General features: G+C 35.1%; 1 protein-coding gene across 17 annotated transcripts in view; it reads right to left on the minus strand.

The window, feature by feature from the left end:
• FOXP2 (forkhead box P2) overlaps positions 1-18,966 on the minus strand; it is a 534,423-nt gene that overhangs the window by 288,161 nt on the left and 227,296 nt on the right. The window lies entirely within an intron of this gene.

Below are 18,966 nucleotides of genomic sequence, written 5' to 3' on the forward strand. Positions count from 1 at the left end.
AAGTAAGTAGATGACAGCGAGGTAGGCAGGGGCTTTCTTCCTCACCCCTGGAACAATGGGAAAATGTTAAGTGATTTTAAGCGGGAATCAGATCTTTGTTTTTGAAACTCATCAGTAAGGCTGCAGCGAGGTGAATGTTTCAAAAGGGTGCAAGAATAGATGTGAACAAAGTTTCTAGGAAATCATTACAGCAGCCAAGACCTTGTGACTCTCTCAGCCATCACCAAAAAGCTGGAACTCCAGGAATCCTCACCTGACTGTCTAGTCAGAGGGAAAGGATATGTCCTGATTCCAGCTGCATCGTGGAGATGTGCCCTTGGTATATCTGGCAGGGAATATGTCTGTGTATTTCCAGTAGAACTAATGCCAACTGGTTCTTCTCATGCTAACAGCCTTGTTGTACGCCCCCAATACACAATAGCTAAAATGGACACTTGAAGGCTAGTCGAAGAAAGCGTCACCTTTTTCACAGTTTTCTTGGACCTATTTTCTATTGACTCTCTGGGATGACCATACTCACTCCTGTTCCAAGAGGGAGTCACCATTATTTGACGATTCTTTATTTCTAACTCTGACCTTTCCTCTTTGTCCTAGATAAATACTTTCAACTGACCCCTCATAACTAATGTTCACTGGATATTTTGAAGGTATTTCAAACTCAGTATTTCTAATACTGTACTTGTTTTCCAATCTACTTTGAATTCCATATCTCATTAATGGCTGGAAATCCCAAGTAATGTCACCATCTATCACTCTTTTAAACATTAACCAAGTTCACCTTAGAACTATTGATACCTTAAATTTGGTTCTTCCTCCTCTAATAATAATAATAATAATAATAATAATGGCAACAACAACAATAGCTAATGCTTATTGGGAGCTTAATATGTGTCTGGCAACTGTACTGAGCACTTTATATTATCACTTAATCCTCACAATGACCATGCTATTACCATCTCACTATTCAGAGGAAGTTGAGACTTCAGAGAGGTTATTTTATGTTATGTCCGAACTCAGGGGTATCATATATAAGGTCCTTCACAATTTGACCCTACCTTACCTCTTCAGGCTCATCTCTCACAATCCATCCAGCTTCTATGATTCAGTGATAATCGACCTCTTGACTATTTTCTAAATATGCCACACTCTTTATTGTCTCTGAAACGTTATTTCTGACTCAGTTTTCATGGCCAACCTTAAATGTTAGCTCCTTGATGAAATCTCTAACTTTCCTGCACCACTCCTATCCATCTCCATGGTTCATGAACTAAGTTTCTATCCTACCACTCAACTCAGGCTGCAATTATTTGTTAGTAAGTATGTCTTCCTCAGGAGAGTTTTAGATCTCCAGGTATGGAAAAATATCTTATGCTTAAGAGTCCAGAGCAGTGCCTGGAAGGTGGCAGGAGTTCTGTGACTCTTTACTGAAATAATGGTGATACCTAACATGTATCCCCAGAACTGTGCCAAGTTCTCAACACATATTGTTCATTTAATTCTCACAATAGCCCTACTAAGAAAGTACACTTACTTATCCCCATTTCACACAAAAAGAAATTGCGAGTCAAAGAGGTTAAATAACTGTCATGGGGATTAAAAACTGTCTCCCAATATGTGTTCTCCAATTTTCTCTCATGGAAATAGAATCCACAATTTTTAGGTGATCTTATGGCCATCCAGAACCAAGACTTTATTTCCTTTAAGGCTTCTAACTGGGTAGCCCTTGTGAGTAAGATCTGAACCTTGACCATGCTATTAAAAGGAAGAAGGTACCTATCTACCCCTTCTGTTGTTCTCCTTTTCTTTTGGCTGAAATGAGAAGAGTGGTGAGTCACCCTGGACGACACAGAGGGGGACAGCACTCTAGAGATGGCAGAGAAACATGCAAAGCAATTTGAGGTCCTGGAGACCTCAGAGCAGATCCCTTTTGATAGATTATTTCCAGAGATGGCCCCAGTCTGCAGATGCAGAAAGGTCTCCTCCCGTTCTGCAAGTACTTTTGCAGTGTAACTTTGCCATCCTATCATCAAGAGGTAATTTCCCTCCGTTTAAATCTGGGCTGACCCTGTGACTTGCATCAGCCAACAGAATGCAGCAGAAATGAGACCGTGACCTTCAGACCTAGATCTGAAGAAGCCTTGCAGCCTCTGCGTTCATCCTCTTGAAAGCCAGCAGCCATGTCAAGAAGTTCATGACAGACTACCAAATGACGAGAGACTACAAAAGGAGAGACAGGTCACATGCAGGAGAACCAAGTGGTTACAACTGCAGCCAGCACAAAGGCACTAGGCATACGACTTAGGATATCTTGGATGTTTGAGACCCACTCACGTCAGCCCAGCTGACAGGATGTGAAGCATAGATGAACCTTTCTCACTAAGCCCTGCCCTAATTCTCAACTCTCATATTAATGCCTCTCTCTAAGCCCCAAAGTTTTGAGGCAGTTATATGGCAGAGAGTAATATAACTAAAACAAACACTGCGCCAGCTATACTTTTATGAAAAGAAACTTTTATACTGCCATAAGCCACGGTCATTTTTTGTCTCTGGGACATGAGTGGAGCCTATATTCTAGCTACTCCAGTAACTTAACCAAGTTCCCACAGTTAAGTGGCTGAAAGAGGATATGAAGCAAGGCAGTCTAGTTCCAGATCCCAGGATCTAAACTACAGAATTATTCCTTCTGGAAGGGAAGGAGGGAGAGGAAAGGAAAAGACACATTTGTTTATGGGAACATGTTTTGTTTCAAATAACCATTGAAATATTCCCTATCATAAGGTAAAGATTGCTTTGATGTTTATTAATATTATATAAACTGAAATAGACTTCCTATTTGGCTAATATGTAACACCTATACTCTAATTTCAACCTTTATTAATATTTTTCTACAAAAATCCCTTAATTTCACTTGAGAGAAGCATCATGTATGTCTTTTCCCTTCCTATTAAATTATAAACTTCTTGAAAGCACAAACCTTATCATATGTTTTGAGTTCTTCACAACCTCTAGCAGACCATTTTGCCCATTATGAATATTCAATAACTATTAAAGTATTTTCTTGATTCATTTAAGGAACACAAACAATGAACACTTAGAAAACGGTAATTGCTTTAAATCTTACTTTGAATACCTGAAGAAACAATTAATGAAGTTTTACTTTATTGAGCCTAGAAACATGTCAGCAAATTAAACAATATTAAAACAAACTCCAGGAGACTGTCTTAACACTTTTATATATTTTATCAGAACTTTGTGTGACATGTGAAGCTTAAATAAATAATCCATTACCTTAAATTTATAAACTGTTTGTTCCACAATTATTATTTTAACAGTGTTTGTTGTCATCAGAATTTGCCTGGCATACCAAAGGACTATACACTATGTACAATTATATTTTCTAGACTAATTATTCTGTTGAGAATTATGAAATATCAAAAGAAAGTTATATCACTGATTTAATTGTTGCCTAAGTCTAAAATGTGTACAAGGAAATGTAGATGAAACGGAGAAACTTAGGAAAATGGGCAGATTAGTGGATGAGGCGATAACGCACCATCTATGAGGCAATGGGAGAAAAACATGCTTTTTCAGTTCTGAGTTTGAGCTCTGCTACTTTCAATCTATGCTCTTTTGCTACTTAAATTTCTCTAACTTCAGTTTTCTCAAATGTAATGGATAGAAGGGTAGCTATCTTATATAGATATTGTAAAGCATAAAAGAGCAATGTATGAAAAGCACCTAACCCCGTGTCTCACATATAATAGTCATGCAAACAATAGCTATAAATGTTATTCTTATTTTGGGTACTCTGACAAATCTAATATCTTGACAGCCCACTTATATTCTTCTAAAAGAAAAAGGTATTATTGACTTTGATTAGAGCACACCAGTGTTTTGATATCAACAACTTCTAATTTTCTAAAGAAGAAGACCAAGAAGGAGAAGGAGGAAGAAAGAGAAGGAGAAGACAAAAAAAAAAAAACTGGAACAACACTAGGTTGTCCACTTTATATTTTTCCATGTAAGGAAGTAATGATTGAAAGAGTATTCCCTTTGGACTTTCTCTTAGTTTGGTTTTTGTCACAAGCCACTTCGTGATGGTTGGCATTTGTCTACAGGTTGTGTTTGGGGAACCATTGGATTAAATGCTGTTCTGTTGCCCAGTTTTTTTTGCAACTTGAAAATTGTTTGATTCTATGAGTCTAGGCTTGTGTGATTATACAGATGTACACAGATAAATTCTTGAATGTCAATTAAAAATAAAATTTACTTATAACTGAGATATAAAAGAAAAGAGTATGGAAAGATGTTCAAGATCTACACAGTTAATTTAAACATGTTGATCAATCTAGATATCTAGTTCCTTCCTTTAAACCTAACAATTATTTAAAACTTGACAATTGTTTGCTTTTTTTGAAAACATATTAACTTTATTTTATTTATATACAGGAAAAATGCTAATAGTGGAGTGATTTGGGGCTTTGGAATTGGACAGAATTGCCTACAAACCCCTGGCTCATCAGTCACTAATTTTGTGAGAAGCTGCCCAAGCACTTCACTTCTCAGAGCATCTGTATTCTTTGGGGGAAACTGACCACAAATATCTCAAGGAAAGTTGTGAGAAGTAAGGTAAGAAAGCCTGCAAAGAGTAGTACTTGGTCAGTGCTTGGTAAATAACATTTATTTTAAAAGGCGTAACTTTCCACCCTTTTTCTTTTCCCAATTTGTTTCTTTTCCCATTTTCTTTTTCCCAGGAGATGCTCTGTATACATATGTTGTCCCAGCCTAATTATTAACAGCGCCGCTTTTCACATTTGTAAGTGTACAAATTTGGATGAAAATTAATATGGTGGCCCTACTTAAGAAAGAATCCTCCCCATTAAATGTTTTTTGGGACTTAACCTTCATTCTTAGGCCAAAGTCTTTCAAACAGTTGTCTAAAAAATATAAGGATTTAGTGAATACCTAGCATTTGTAAGAGTGAAGAGTAGAACAGTAGAGTTCATTTGCCTGGGGAATCATATTCTTCACCTACAATTTACATCCTTCATCTACTATTTACTAGCTATATTACAAGGTCAAGCTGTTTAATCTTTCCAAGTATTTTTTTTTCATCCTTCATCTAAATTGGTGACATGAAGATTAAAGCAGATAATAAAGCACCTAATAGAATATATGATACTCAGTAAATGTTCAATATGTGACGTCATTATACTCTTATGTTAACACAAAAGTTCATACACTAATGGAAGAAGTGTGCATTCATACGACATTTCTGAGGGCACATGTGTTTGCATATAATAGTACTTAAAATATGAATATTTTTAAGTCCCCCCAAAAACTCTTCAAGAATTCTATTGAGAAAAAAATCATGGGTTTACATATAAGAACATTCATCTCAGTAGTTTAAAAACATTTATTATAGCTTTGCTTAGGTATAATTTATGTCTACTGAGCAACACATAAAGTTTACAGTTTGTTGAGTTTTGACTATATGTGTGTATGTGTGTGTATATATATATATATATATATATATATATTTATATATACAGTCGAAACTATCAACACAATCAAGATAATAAATATCCATCACCCCTAAAAGTTTCCACTTGTCTACTGTAGTCTATTTTCTCCCCTTTCTATCTGTAGACAAGCTTCAATGTAGTTTTTAATAGTAAAAGAATGGACAAACTAAAAGTCAGAATGGAGAACTAGATAAGTTAATTTATATTAGTATTAGGCGGTAATACAATATGGTGGTTAAAGGCATGGACTCTGGCATTGGGCAGCTCTGATTTAAATCTCCCCTCTGTTTCTTAGTATCTGTTTCACCTTGGTAAGTACTAGTCTCTCTGAGCCTCAATTTCTTTATCACTAAAACAGAAATAATGCCTACCTCAGAGAATAAAGGGCCTAAAGTATTTATAGGACACAGCAGAGAATTCATTTTGGCTCCTAGTTAATAAGAAAATTGGGTACAGGATATTTAATTAGTTGGGAAATGTTCATAATTAAGTGACAAAAGCAAGTTATTAATTATTTAGAGATGCACCATATTATAATTTTAAAAAACTATACATGTATAGATTCAAAGAGAAGAACATGCTTGTAGATATACCAGTATGTTAACAGTAAATATTACTAATGATTTCTATTTTCTTCATTTTTTTTCAGTATTGTCTATGTTCCACAATAAATATATTCTCATTTTGGCAATCAGATAAAAATACAGAAACTTTATATATTTAAAATAATGTAAGTGTGAATCTCACTCATTCATTTAGTATTCAAACATTTATTTAGTACTTACTACATAGTAGACACTGTGGGACACTGGGGTTAGAAAATAAAAATGACAAAATATTAACTCTCAAGGGACAAAAGACATGAATCACACTATAGTAATTTTAAGTAATTTTCATTTTATTAACAGAATAATTTGACTAAGAGGAATTAAGTGGCAGGTTGTGGGTCATAAAGAGTAGAACCCTACTAGATGCAGGGTTTATTTTTCCACTTCTAAAAATACATATCCTTTACATCAGGTATAACTTATCTGCATATGTTTATTTTATTTCTTAAGGTATTTTTATTTCTTTTTATTCTATGTTTATATAGAATAGTAAATGTTACAACATCCCTGTCTGCGTCACCTACCTTAAATTAGAAGCACTAAGTGAATAAGAACTATGTCTATTTAACTGTTTTGTTTTGCATTATAAACAGCTGGTAAACTAATGATACATCATGAGAACAAATCTGGAATACAGAATTTCAAGCTTGTATTTCAGACTGGCTATAAAGTAACCCATGATTCTTCTCAAGCAATTAAGATGGTTAATTCACACTAAATTCTTTCACTAAAATTAAAACCATCTCCAAATATGTTATTTTTTTGGCTTAAAAACCTGTTCTTTTTTAAAACAATTACAATTAGTCATAGGTACCAACAAACATGTACACTGACTAAACATGAAAGCGATGAAAATGAAATGTGAAGGAACTTAAAAATATTTAAAAGAACCCCATATTTATAGTATTGTTATTAACAAAACATATCTTCTCTATTATAGAAAAACAGTCTAACACAAATCTAAACTTGTTATTAACTATTTCAAACACACAGGAACGCTAAGAGTTACCAAATTTGAGCCTCCAGTGCTACCATCTTGATTTTTGCCATCAATCCAGTTAAAATGTCAGGTTCTCTTGCTCTCTGTGTTATGGTAAATTGCTAATGTCTGACAACAAGCAGCACTTTGCCAGGCTCAGACATTATGTTGATATGCTAATGATCCAAAATGAGGCCACCAGACATCAATTACATAAATGAGACTAGGAACAGGGCCAACACAGGTACACTCTACTAATTTGTTCATCTCTGTTGGCCAAAAGCCAACTGCATGACAAGTGAATGCCCCTAAAGACACTGGGGCACGACTCCTTCGCTTCAGAGAAGGATTGTACTCTTCAAACCTGTGTGATCTCTATCTGCCTAAGGACACTTTAATGAACCATACAATGACCTAACGGGAATACATCTGAAGGGTCGGTAAATTCACATACTGGGAAGAGTACAAGGCATTAAAAAACAGTTAAAAGCAGAAAAAAAAAACCCATCCGAGACCGACATAATACTGAATCAAGTTTCTAAAGCACAATGCGGGAACAATACAAAAGACAACATCATTCTTTTCCAATATTTTCAATTTTGAACAAGCACAACTCAGTATCATTAATAGATTTAGTGTAATTGGGTTTAATCAGAAGATTAAACACTTTTTCTTTACTCTCATAATGTATTTTTATGTGTGATATACTAACAACCTCAAGCCAAAATGTTTTCCATTAGAATACACTTCTGAATTTTTAATAGAAATAAGCAGAGATATATAACTCCTTGAATATCATTTTTTGACAAACATAGAGGCAGTTAATGAATGGTATCTACATATAGAAGAGAAGCAATTAACAGTGTAGTAAAATAAATACATAATAAATACAATAAAATGTAATGTGTTATACAGTGTCTTAGAAATCAGTTGATAGGGGTTTGAACAAAAGGATAGCATATTTCTATATACCAGAATCATATGGAGGAAAACTCTATTCTGATAAGTTTTTGATATAATATAGAAACAGTTATAATAGTTTACTGGTTATTTTTGGCTACTAGGGCAGTCATTAAGGAGAGTGACACTATGTGCAGAGTCAAGCCATTTATTAGGGCCTTCATGTCCTTTCTTCAGCAGTGCCCAAGCCAGACCAGCTTATTCTTAGCAGGAAGAGGAAAACAAGAAAGTGCAGGTGCTGGCAGGCATGGTTTCAGTTGTCAATGCTGCAGAAATGTTTGCTCTACAGGCAAACTGCAGCATCTGAGGGGCCTAACAATCACAGATTTCAGACCAGATAAGCATCAGGATGGAAGTCCTAGACGGGGACAGGTGGCTTCACAAGAGGCAGGGATCAGGAGAGGACAAGAGTCAAAGTTACGAAGTCAACAGAACTTCTCACCTCACTAATAGTTCTTTGGTTTGTATTCCTGCTTCAGTCTTCAGACCCGACTCTTGTGAACATTTTTCTGACTCCAGCCTCAGACTTCCCAACTATGATTCAGATACGTTTTGCCTCGCCTGCTGATAAGCATCCTTCATCAGCTCCTAACACAAGCCTCTAGCATCCTGGGACCTCCTTCTTCAAGACATAGGGTATTTGTTTTCCATTTGTAAGCTGTGCCTGCTCTCAACACAGAACTCCATCTTTACGGCATTTCTATGTCTCCAATGCTTTCAAAAGACAATTATTTTAGAGAAACTCTTAGTTATCAGACTTCTGTATTCAAGTAAGTCATTCCACAGGTGGCTTTTAGATGAAGCAGAGTAAGCAGTATTTTCATAGACCGGTTGTCAAAAGCGGGAGACAGATGAGCCATCTCACGTGAGATTATATTATACAGAGGTTAAGAGTATGAACTGTGGCATGAAGACACTCTGCATTCGAGCCTTGGGTTTACCACTTACTAGTTTATGAACCTTACTAACTTAACCTCTCTGTGCCTCAGATAATATCATCATCCACCTACAAGGACTGTTTTGAAAATGTAATTTTAAAAATGCCTATAAAGCATTTAGTGTATTATCTGACCAATAGTACATGCTACCTGCATGTTAGAGGTTGGTGGCAGAAGTGGTGGTGTTTACAGTCAGGAAGCTTGATCCCACTGGACTCAGCAGAACTCTTGGCATACGAATGTCCCCTCTACCCAGGCTATGCTGCAATTCACCCCCTTTGCTGTGGTGGATTAAAAATGGCAACAAATTCTTGGCCACTCCTGCCATTGTGAGACGGAGTCTGATCCTCTTTCTTTTAAAAATGGACTGGCCTTACGGACTTGCTAGACAAATAAGAGGGAGATAGAAGCGATTGTTCTTCGACTTTCAAGGCTGCATCAGAGCCTTGTAGTTTCCACCTGGGAACATTCTACGGAACTCTTGTTGCCAAGCTGTGAGGAAGCCCATGCAGCCCACATTAAGAGGAACCAAAGCACTCTGCTGACAGCCCTGGCCGAATTCTGAGCCAGTAGCCAGAACCAACTTGCCAGGCTCGTGAGTGAGCTATCTGAAGGGGCTCCACCTTACAGGTTCAGCCTAGCAACCCCAACTGAAGCCATGCAGAACAGAGACAAACTTTCCAGCTGAGCCCTGCCAAAATTTTAGATTTGTGTGAGCAAGATAAATTATTATTATTCTTTTAGGCTACTAAGTTTTGGGGTGGTTTATTACAGGGCAACAGGAAACTGAAATGTTTGTCAGAGCAGTCTAGTCAGCAACAACATCTGTTTATTCTGTTTATTGCCACATATTTTATTTTGGTACCATGCTACAATTACAGCAGTGGCTGTTGATGTTATGTGTGTGCCTGTTCACTAGCCACCAGGCTGCACCTTCCACTAGGTCTTCTCAGTCCTCCTTATGAGACCCCTTAGAGACTAGAGATCTTCTCAAAATGCTAGAGGGATTTACACCCACTGTTCTGCCACCCTTCCTCAAAAACACACATGGTGGAGGCTCTGACGATGATCAGCATGGCCTCCAAAACTGGACCTACATAATCACTATTAAAACTGTTGTAATGCTTTTCTTCATAAATGATCTAAAATCATCTATATTCTCAAAACGGCACTCTTTCAAACAATGAATTTTAAGCAGAAGTTTGTTTAGTTTTTAAAATAAAGCCACGTGTATCAATCAGCAGATTTTAAATGACATCCCCAGTTGGTGTTCTCTGTGATCTATATGAAATACCTAATCTTGAATTTGTCTTCAAATTCTATATATGCCATGGAGTACAATCTGATGTGTATAATTTAGTTCAGTTAGAAATTTATACTGTAAATAACTCAGGTTTCAAAAGTCACTTTAGACCAGTGAGGGTATCGTTGCAACTAAAAATAATAATTAAAAATTAAAGAAAATAATTAACATGCCTTTCAGCTTTTAAAATCAGACAGATGTTTTACTAACAGTTATAAAAACTGGAATAGTACTTGCCCTTAGGCCCAAACAAATGTGTCTGTTTCACTAATTTCAGTGTGATAGGTAATTTTTTAGAAAAGCAGATATTTTTCAATGTACAAAGCCAGATCAAAAAAATGTAATTTTTACAATTTATGTATACAGTTGCACATATATAACATGTGTATTCATGTAATTGCCAATCGTATTACAGGGTTTGTTTAGTCATCTTACATAGATACTCTTGTCTTCACTACAACGGGATGCTGTTCTACAATTTTAGAAGGGAAATGCTGGCTTGAAAGCAATGGAATATATTATTACTAATACGTTAACTGACACAATTACAAAGTAGTATTAGCACATCAGTGAGGATCAAAGAATAGTTGATAGGTGTGTCTGTTGTAGGGATAGAAACTTTTGTATTCAGGGTTCAGCAGAAACAGCTTTCAAGGATGTAAAGGCCTACAAAGGTGCAGCGATGTAACTGTGTGTATTCTAAAGCACTAATTTTAAGATTAATTTTGTTTTATAGTTCACAGCTCTATTATTCAGAGTAGAATATTTAGTAACCAACTAATTCTTACACTGACAAATACTGATATACTCCTGAAAGCAAGGACATCAGATTGGAGGAGCCACAACGGTGATTCCTCCATGGCAGAGGATCCCTAGCTGAGGATGTATAAAAAATCTGGGCGTTTTGGAAGTCTCAGCTGGTGTCCTGAAGACCGAATCCAGTCAGTCAAAGTGTTTTCCTTGATAATGACAGAACACAGGGTATTTCAAAACAATTGGATTTGAATACCTTTAGCAGGGGCCTGGAATCTCCAGTTTTGTCTTTCTCCATCACTTGCTAATTTATTGACAAAAGCCTATTTTACTCATTTGTGGACTTTCCTTAGCTCCCTAAGGCATACGAGTTTAAAACTCCTGAACTATACTTGTAAATCGTATTATCTAAAAGCATTTGTTTAGATTTGATATAAAACACACACACACAGGCACACACATATATTGTAAGTTAGCCTGCACACAAAGTACATGCTTCTACATAGTCGAAGAGGGGAAAAAAAATTCAAAATAGTTAAGTGGAATTTGCTTCCCTATTAAAATAAAGGACCTGGTCATTTGAATTCCTTAATACCCAATCTTAACAAACTGCTAATAATGCTTTAAAGGCAGTAGTATAATTCCCCTGAATCAACTAAACTCTAATTTTACTAAAAAAATAATCTAATAGGAATGAGAGGTAATAATATGTATAACATATCTTATAAATGGCATCTAAGACAAAACAAAATTACAATTATCTTCATTTCATGATGCAATAATTGTTGCCAGGAAAAGAAAATAAGGATGTGACAGCGTAAAAGTCTATCAAATGAAAATGTGTAATGATTGCTGCTGAGAAATTTCATAACACATATTCCATTCACCCTCCCAAACAAACAACAGACTGTATTTCGAATGTGTTGCAAAACTATTAGAGAATTATTCTCTTTTGTTTTGATTTGTTTAAATCCAGTGGAGTTCAGTGACAAACATTCATCTTCTCTTTCTATATAATATCAGTGCAGGCTTTTTAGTTAAAAACGAAACATAAAAACAAAAAGGAAAAGAAAACAAACTCCTATTTGTTAGGTTTAGGTGAACTAATTATGTATTGTAAAATAAAAACAGAGGCAAAATGTGCCTTTTTAGTACATTAATTATGATCTATCATTTACTCTATGTTTAGAACATACAGGGAAAAACAACATTTGTACCCATAGGTATTCTAATGAGATCAGACATGAAGCTTTTGAAATAAACCTCAAACAGCTATTACCAAACCTTATTACTGTTTAGTAGCTTCGCTCACACAGTCATTCAGTCACAAATCTGTGGCTATAGACCAAATCCATACAGACTTCTAAAAGGACATAAACACCTCAGGGGACAAAAAAAGATGCCTGGAAAACCTTCCTTGAGGGGGAGTTCAACTACTTCCCGTGGCAGTTTGCACACGTTTTCCAGCATGAATTTCACTTATTTAAACAGGTGAAAGTAATTAGATTTTTAAATGATTGTATTGTCAGTGGGTCTGCACTCTGACAGAAGAATTCATATTGACTGTAAAAACTCTAAAACTCATAAAAATAGGAATTTCGGGAAGATGATTAGTAGCACATTCCTAAGTTTACACACACACACACACACACACACACACACACACACACACTGAAAAATTAAATATATTCCTTTTGTGTGTGTGGCATATCAAATAACCACAGAATGCAAGTATAGAATTGTTTTTTCAGAAATAAAGTATGAGAAGTATCAAGCACTTTTTATAGGGAAATTTTGATACTACATTAAGAATAAGAAACCTACACGACAGTTGCTATCAATTGTACTGTGCTATAGTTTATTGTAAAAATTAGATTGAAACAACTTGAAATCTCAGTAAAGAGCTATTGTCAGATCCTAGTGGTCTGAAAATGGTCTTTTAGAGATCTAAAGAAATTAATCTTCTCTAAACACAGAAGTCATTTCAGTGTAAAAAATTATACAGTGAAAACCACAGAGCTTTAATTTTTGAAAAGCCCAGATAATTATATATTCCATGGCTCTCAGACTTCCTTACCAATAGTGGTACTCAGTTTTAACATTTATATTTTACATCTTGTATTAGAATCGAAACTCTGGACAGGTTTAAAAGAGCCATTTTGAGCCTAACAGGAATTCACTGTGTACATTCTATAAACTACTTGTTCTAAAACTAAGGTTTTGATATATGATGATTAATTAGGCTGAAAGAATAAAATAGGTTTTGGCTCTATTAAATTAAACTCACCATTTTTAAAACAGAATGCATACAATTATACTAAATTTGCCTCTTATGCAATGTCTGAGATGACCAAATGAAATGTACACTGCTTTTAAAGGAAAAGTTAGACTTGGTTTGTTAAATTTTAATTTTTAAATATATGTAGTGCTATTTTGTATGACAGCCTGCGGAAAGAAAAAAAATTAAAAGTGGATCCTAGCTATGTTCATATTAATTACATGATACAGCATGATTAGATGGGAGTAATTAGTGTATGCTGAAGTAAACTGAGTTTGAAAGCTTACTCAACATTATTAAGCACCCTTTTTGAAAGTAGTGAATAGCTTAATTTAATTTGTGCTGGTTAAAGCACACAGACTTCCAAATACCAAGACAGTACTAAATTTACTCCTTTACCCAAATCATACTAATAAATGCAGAGGAAGAGATCTCTGAATGGTACTAGCCAAAGATTATGTGCTTGATTAAACATTTTTTCACAACTGATATTCAGCACAGACTGACTTAGTCTCATCAAAACCATCAATGCTCATGTGATTTTTGCCCATGGTCTTAAAAACTAAACAAGACTGTTGCAAATCCAGAATGTCCTAAAAAGCTACGAAATTTTACATGTAAAAGAATGATATTGTGTGAAAACAAAATGTGAAATATCTGTCAAATATAGTTATAAAATTTTAATCCAAAAGAATTAAAGCAGGAAGGCATTTTATCTATTAAATATAAGTGAGATTTTCTGTAAGTAAGATTAATGACAAACTATATATCTACAGTTCAACTGACTATAAACAACCATGTGTTGTCCATTAGGGAGACATTCGCTCAGGGTTATTTTCCTAGCTATGGTGATGAATTTGCACCAATCCATCTACACAGTCTCACCCAGTTCTCCTTGTCACCAACTGCACACATTTGCCAGCCAGCTGGCTGGGGTGAGGGGTGTATCCTGTGCCACATAACAAAGAGAAGTTTGCTGGCCTGCACCAGGATGAAACCCATGCCTTCGCCTTCATTAACAACATGGGTAGCCCAGTGAGCTAACTGGTCACTGATTAAAATAAATGTATACCTTGCAGACCAGAAACACTAGCACCAAACTTCAATATACTGATATGAGAAACAATTTTTTTTTGCTTTCTCAGGTACACTTTCTTAAACAAATCGGTTATGAGAAACAAATTTCATGAAATTAAATGCTACCGCGGTTACCGCAAAACTATTATAAAATAGAAGGGGAAAATGAGCTTCAAAAAGACATTAAGTACTTAAGGCTAATTCAGCTGAGGTGAATTCCACTGGATAAAAGTCAATTTTAACTCGAAATGTCTCTTAAGAGGAAGGACCCGAATTAAATAAACTTCTAACAAAATAATTTTAATGAAAACGATTGAAGACATACAAGTAAGTATCCCTTATAAACAGGAATAATAAATCTATCCCTTAGCAATCACAAGTTTGCTCCTTTCTCTTATCATTGGCGTAAATTTTACTTTTGAAACACACACATACACATACACACACATCAGCAACAGGCGAAGGGATATGAAAGAAGGTAACTTCTAACCTAGAGGATGAATTATGATTAGATTATAAGCATCATTAATGAATAACCTTAAAAAAGATCTAGTTAGAATAAAAAATGTAACATGGAAAAATTGGACAGTCATAGTTTAGTCAACTGTTAAGCTTTTTTCCTTATTAACACTAGAGATAGTTTATTTAGTTGGCATCTCCTCTTGGATCTACATATCTGTGTTTGTATTCTTTCACTTCTAATCACATCTGTTTGAAAGGTGAGCACAGAACAGGATACAACAGTTTCTACTTACTTTGTTTAAACATTATACTTTTAATGCATTTACATTTTAAGGCACTGACATTATGTCACTGACACATTTTTTCCCCTCATAATGTTAAACTAAGCATGCCTACTAGTTTGTAATTCATCCAAAAACCTGTATCTAGTATTTCCCACTCAATCCATTATTTATTCACAAACCTATGCTTCCATAACAAATGTATGTGCTTATAATATAGCAAGGCTTATATTTAATCACAATTATTTCTTAAAATGTCTTCTATACTTCTAAAACAGGGACATGTCTTATTCATCTTTGCCTCTTTAGCAACAAGCTAAGGGCTTTACGTATAATAGGCACTTAATAAGTGAACACTGAATAGAAAAAATAATGAATGAATCCCTATTAAATTCTACTTTCTTTGTTTTGGTCTATGATCCTACTGAGACCAGCTTGAATAAGGATTATATTAACTCTGCCATCCAACCTTATATCATCATTAAATTTGATAGTGAGGTCTCCTACATTTTTCTCAAAGTCAATGATAAGAGTTGGAAATGATAGGATCTCTGGCATGTCAATCATGGACCTCTCTTCTAGTTGTCATCCATCCATTAACAAGCAAACCTTGAGTACGATCATCCAGTATGGAGGCAGCTATACTCCATTTAATTCTACAATCTATTTTTCTCTAACTTGTCCACCCAAATATTTTCAAAGACTTTGTCAAAAGGCTTGCTATAATCAGGATTAATTATATCCACAGCTTTCACTAAGTATTCTATCAAAAAAGAAAACAAGTTTGATTTTATGTAGCATACCCTTAGTGAAAAATACATGGCTTTTAGTAATACCAATAATTCTAAACACTCACACACCTTCAACTTAATTATCAAAAATCACAAGACCAATATGAACAGTTCTACTAATATCCAGCTTTTCTACTTTAAAAAATTTGTCCCTTGAGCTCACCTCAATTTGTCTAAATTCTTCCTGTTTTTGATATTTCAAGCATCACCCACTTTGGTTTTGTGATAAGCATAAGTTGTTTCAGTACTTGCATTCTGTATGACCCTAGACGCTAAAGTAGCTAAGTATTCTCTCACTTAGCTTAGAATTCCTCTGCAATCTGTTTTTTCTACCCATTGCAAATCACTCTCCTTAATAAAAAAGAAGCAAAGTAGGACTTGGGTTCTACTAACTTACCATAATCTTTTAACATCTCACCATTTATTCTAAGCAATAAATCTATGCATTGTTCTTTCTATTTGAACATGGCTCAAAAAAGACCTGCTTACAATTTTAATTTCCTTGCCATTTTTGTAAGCCTTACACCAATCTCAAGTTTATCTTCCCTGATATTTTCTCATGGTTATGAATCCTAATTTTCTATTAACCATTTACTTTAAGTTCACAGATTTTTTTCTACTTGTCTTTTTTCCCTTATATTCTGCCCCATCCTACCCCACAGGTCATCATAGTTTCATCATATCAACACTGTTAGAATTTTAAGGCTCCCTTTTAGGATTTTGGGCTATGGACTCACTTAGATCTTCAGATATTCTTACTAAAGTAGATTTTCGTCACACAAAAAAAATAATAAATGACATAAATATTATTTGCATTACTCAGCCCATTCTAGGTTACCTTTCAATCTTCATCAAGAACTAGCAATCTAGTCTTGGAAAAAAATGCATTCCATAAGCAACTCAGCTGCTTATTTTGAGTGGGCTTTTACTTTTTCATAACACTTTGCAACATTTTTAAATGTTTAAGATATTTTGAATTAATGACAATGCCCAAAGTAATGAGAAGATCCTTAGATGTCACGAAATGTTACATTTGCTGAATTGTGTGAATGCACACTTACTGCTATTTCAAAAATTGTTACTAAAATGTCTACGGAAAAAACAAATTGTTGTCAACTCTGTTGCTCCTAAAAGTTTTTTCCATTGAAATAATTATTTTATAATTTGAGCATTCTTAGCTATAGAACTATCATTATTATGGCTGAACAAATTACATTTGAAGCCTACACCCCGTAAAGCATACCGTCTGCTTCCGACCATAACGAGGATTTTCTTCATTGGCCATTTCAAACTCTAATTTAATATGGTAACTATCTTGAACATCCTCTTTCCTTTTATACTGTCAACCATTCTTTTATATTGGTTAGAAAGAATGCAGTCCATTGAGGCATTTCCCTGTATGTTTTTCTCTATGTTCGTACAAGAGACTGAAATCAATTCTTAATTATCCTAGGCAAATTATGCTTTCAAGTTCTTATTGACATTTAACACCAAATATAATTCGTTATATAGTTTGATCATGATTTGAGTACTGTCCCTAATGTTTATTCATATTTCCCTAACATTTCTCTGATGGGAGATCATTTGAAGCCAAAGCACTGCTCTATTCAGAGGAAGAGAGAAGCCTCTGAAGAGAGAGGAAGGAAGGGCAGATCTATCTTAGCTGACAAGTATGGTGTCCTACTCCAAAAAGATGTGCCTGCCATTAAGAGACTAAACAAATTAGAAAATCACCAGCACTTCCTAAAAGAGCTGAAGTATATCTTCACTGCTGTTTTAAGAGCACAAAGCATATCAAATCCTTTGTGCATAGAATACCAACTATTACCCAAAGTCAAACTAAAATGACTTTTGAATGTTTTGCAAATTTAAATTACACATTATTCTCCTGTTGTTAGCTTGGAAAATTAAGAGTTCATTATATTCTTCATATCGTAATCTGTACAGTAAATATTGTGGTAATGTTACAACATCGATTTTCACTTTCCTGATAACTGATATTTTGGCCTAAAAATTGCATTACTTAGAATATTTTTGGCTATGATCATTAGAAAACCTAATTTTCTGGCTTAAGGAAGAAGGAATTTTATTTGCATATAATAGGAAGCTCAGAAGTAGTTAGGTGGGTTTGATTTAGTGACTCAACAATGTCATGAAGGCTTCACAGCATTGGATTTATCCTATAGATGGTTATCCCCACAGTCAAAAGATGGCTACCAGGAGAAATAAAGGCGACATGTTTCTTTCCTTTTTTTCCACTGAAAGGGGTAGGAGGGAAGGAGGAAGGGAGAGAAGGTAAGAGTGAAACAGAGGAACGTGGGGGTGGAGGCACATTTCTTGGCACCTTCTCTTAAGAGAAAGGAAGAATATTCCTAGTCTCCTCCAGCCAACCTTTCCTCATTTATCAACCACAAAAATTGGGACAAATGACAATTTCTTAGCTAGCTGAAAGCAAGAAGTTATTTAAATGTTAATTGTCCAAACTGCATTGCTGCTACTCAGAATATTCGGTGGAATAAATCTTGAAAAAAAGTATGTTCAGGGTCGATATGTAAGTACCCATAGATATAGACCCTATGAAATCAGTGTATTTGTAAACTAATTCCTGTGAGTGCCATATGACCCTGTTCTGCTCACTGAGACTGGAGAAGGCATTTACTGAAGACCTCAAAGACAGAAGCTCTCTAGTTTCTGAAAGAGCTACAGAAACCACTCCTTATTCGTCTTCTAAGACGTCGCTAGAGAACCTTGTAGTCCTTTGAGTAGTGGGCCGCCAACTTGCAACCACAAAAGGGAGACGGATTAAGATAAGCCTTAGGATAAGGCTGGTATTGTGAAGAGAAAGTAGATGTGGTAGACAAAGTAGACAGATGCTTAATGACATCACTGAACCAATATAGCAAACCAATCTTGAAACCCAAACTAATTTCTGATTTCCAGTTAATTGAACTAATCAATCCAGGTTTCTGTTTTTGCCATCTGAAGTGGATTTCCTATCACTCTGAAATTTA

Source organism: Kogia breviceps, chromosome 9 (genome assembly GCF_026419965.1).
Source record: "Kogia breviceps isolate mKogBre1 chromosome 9, mKogBre1 haplotype 1, whole genome shotgun sequence".
Classification (NCBI taxonomy): domain Eukaryota; kingdom Metazoa; phylum Chordata; class Mammalia; order Artiodactyla; family Physeteridae; genus Kogia; species Kogia breviceps.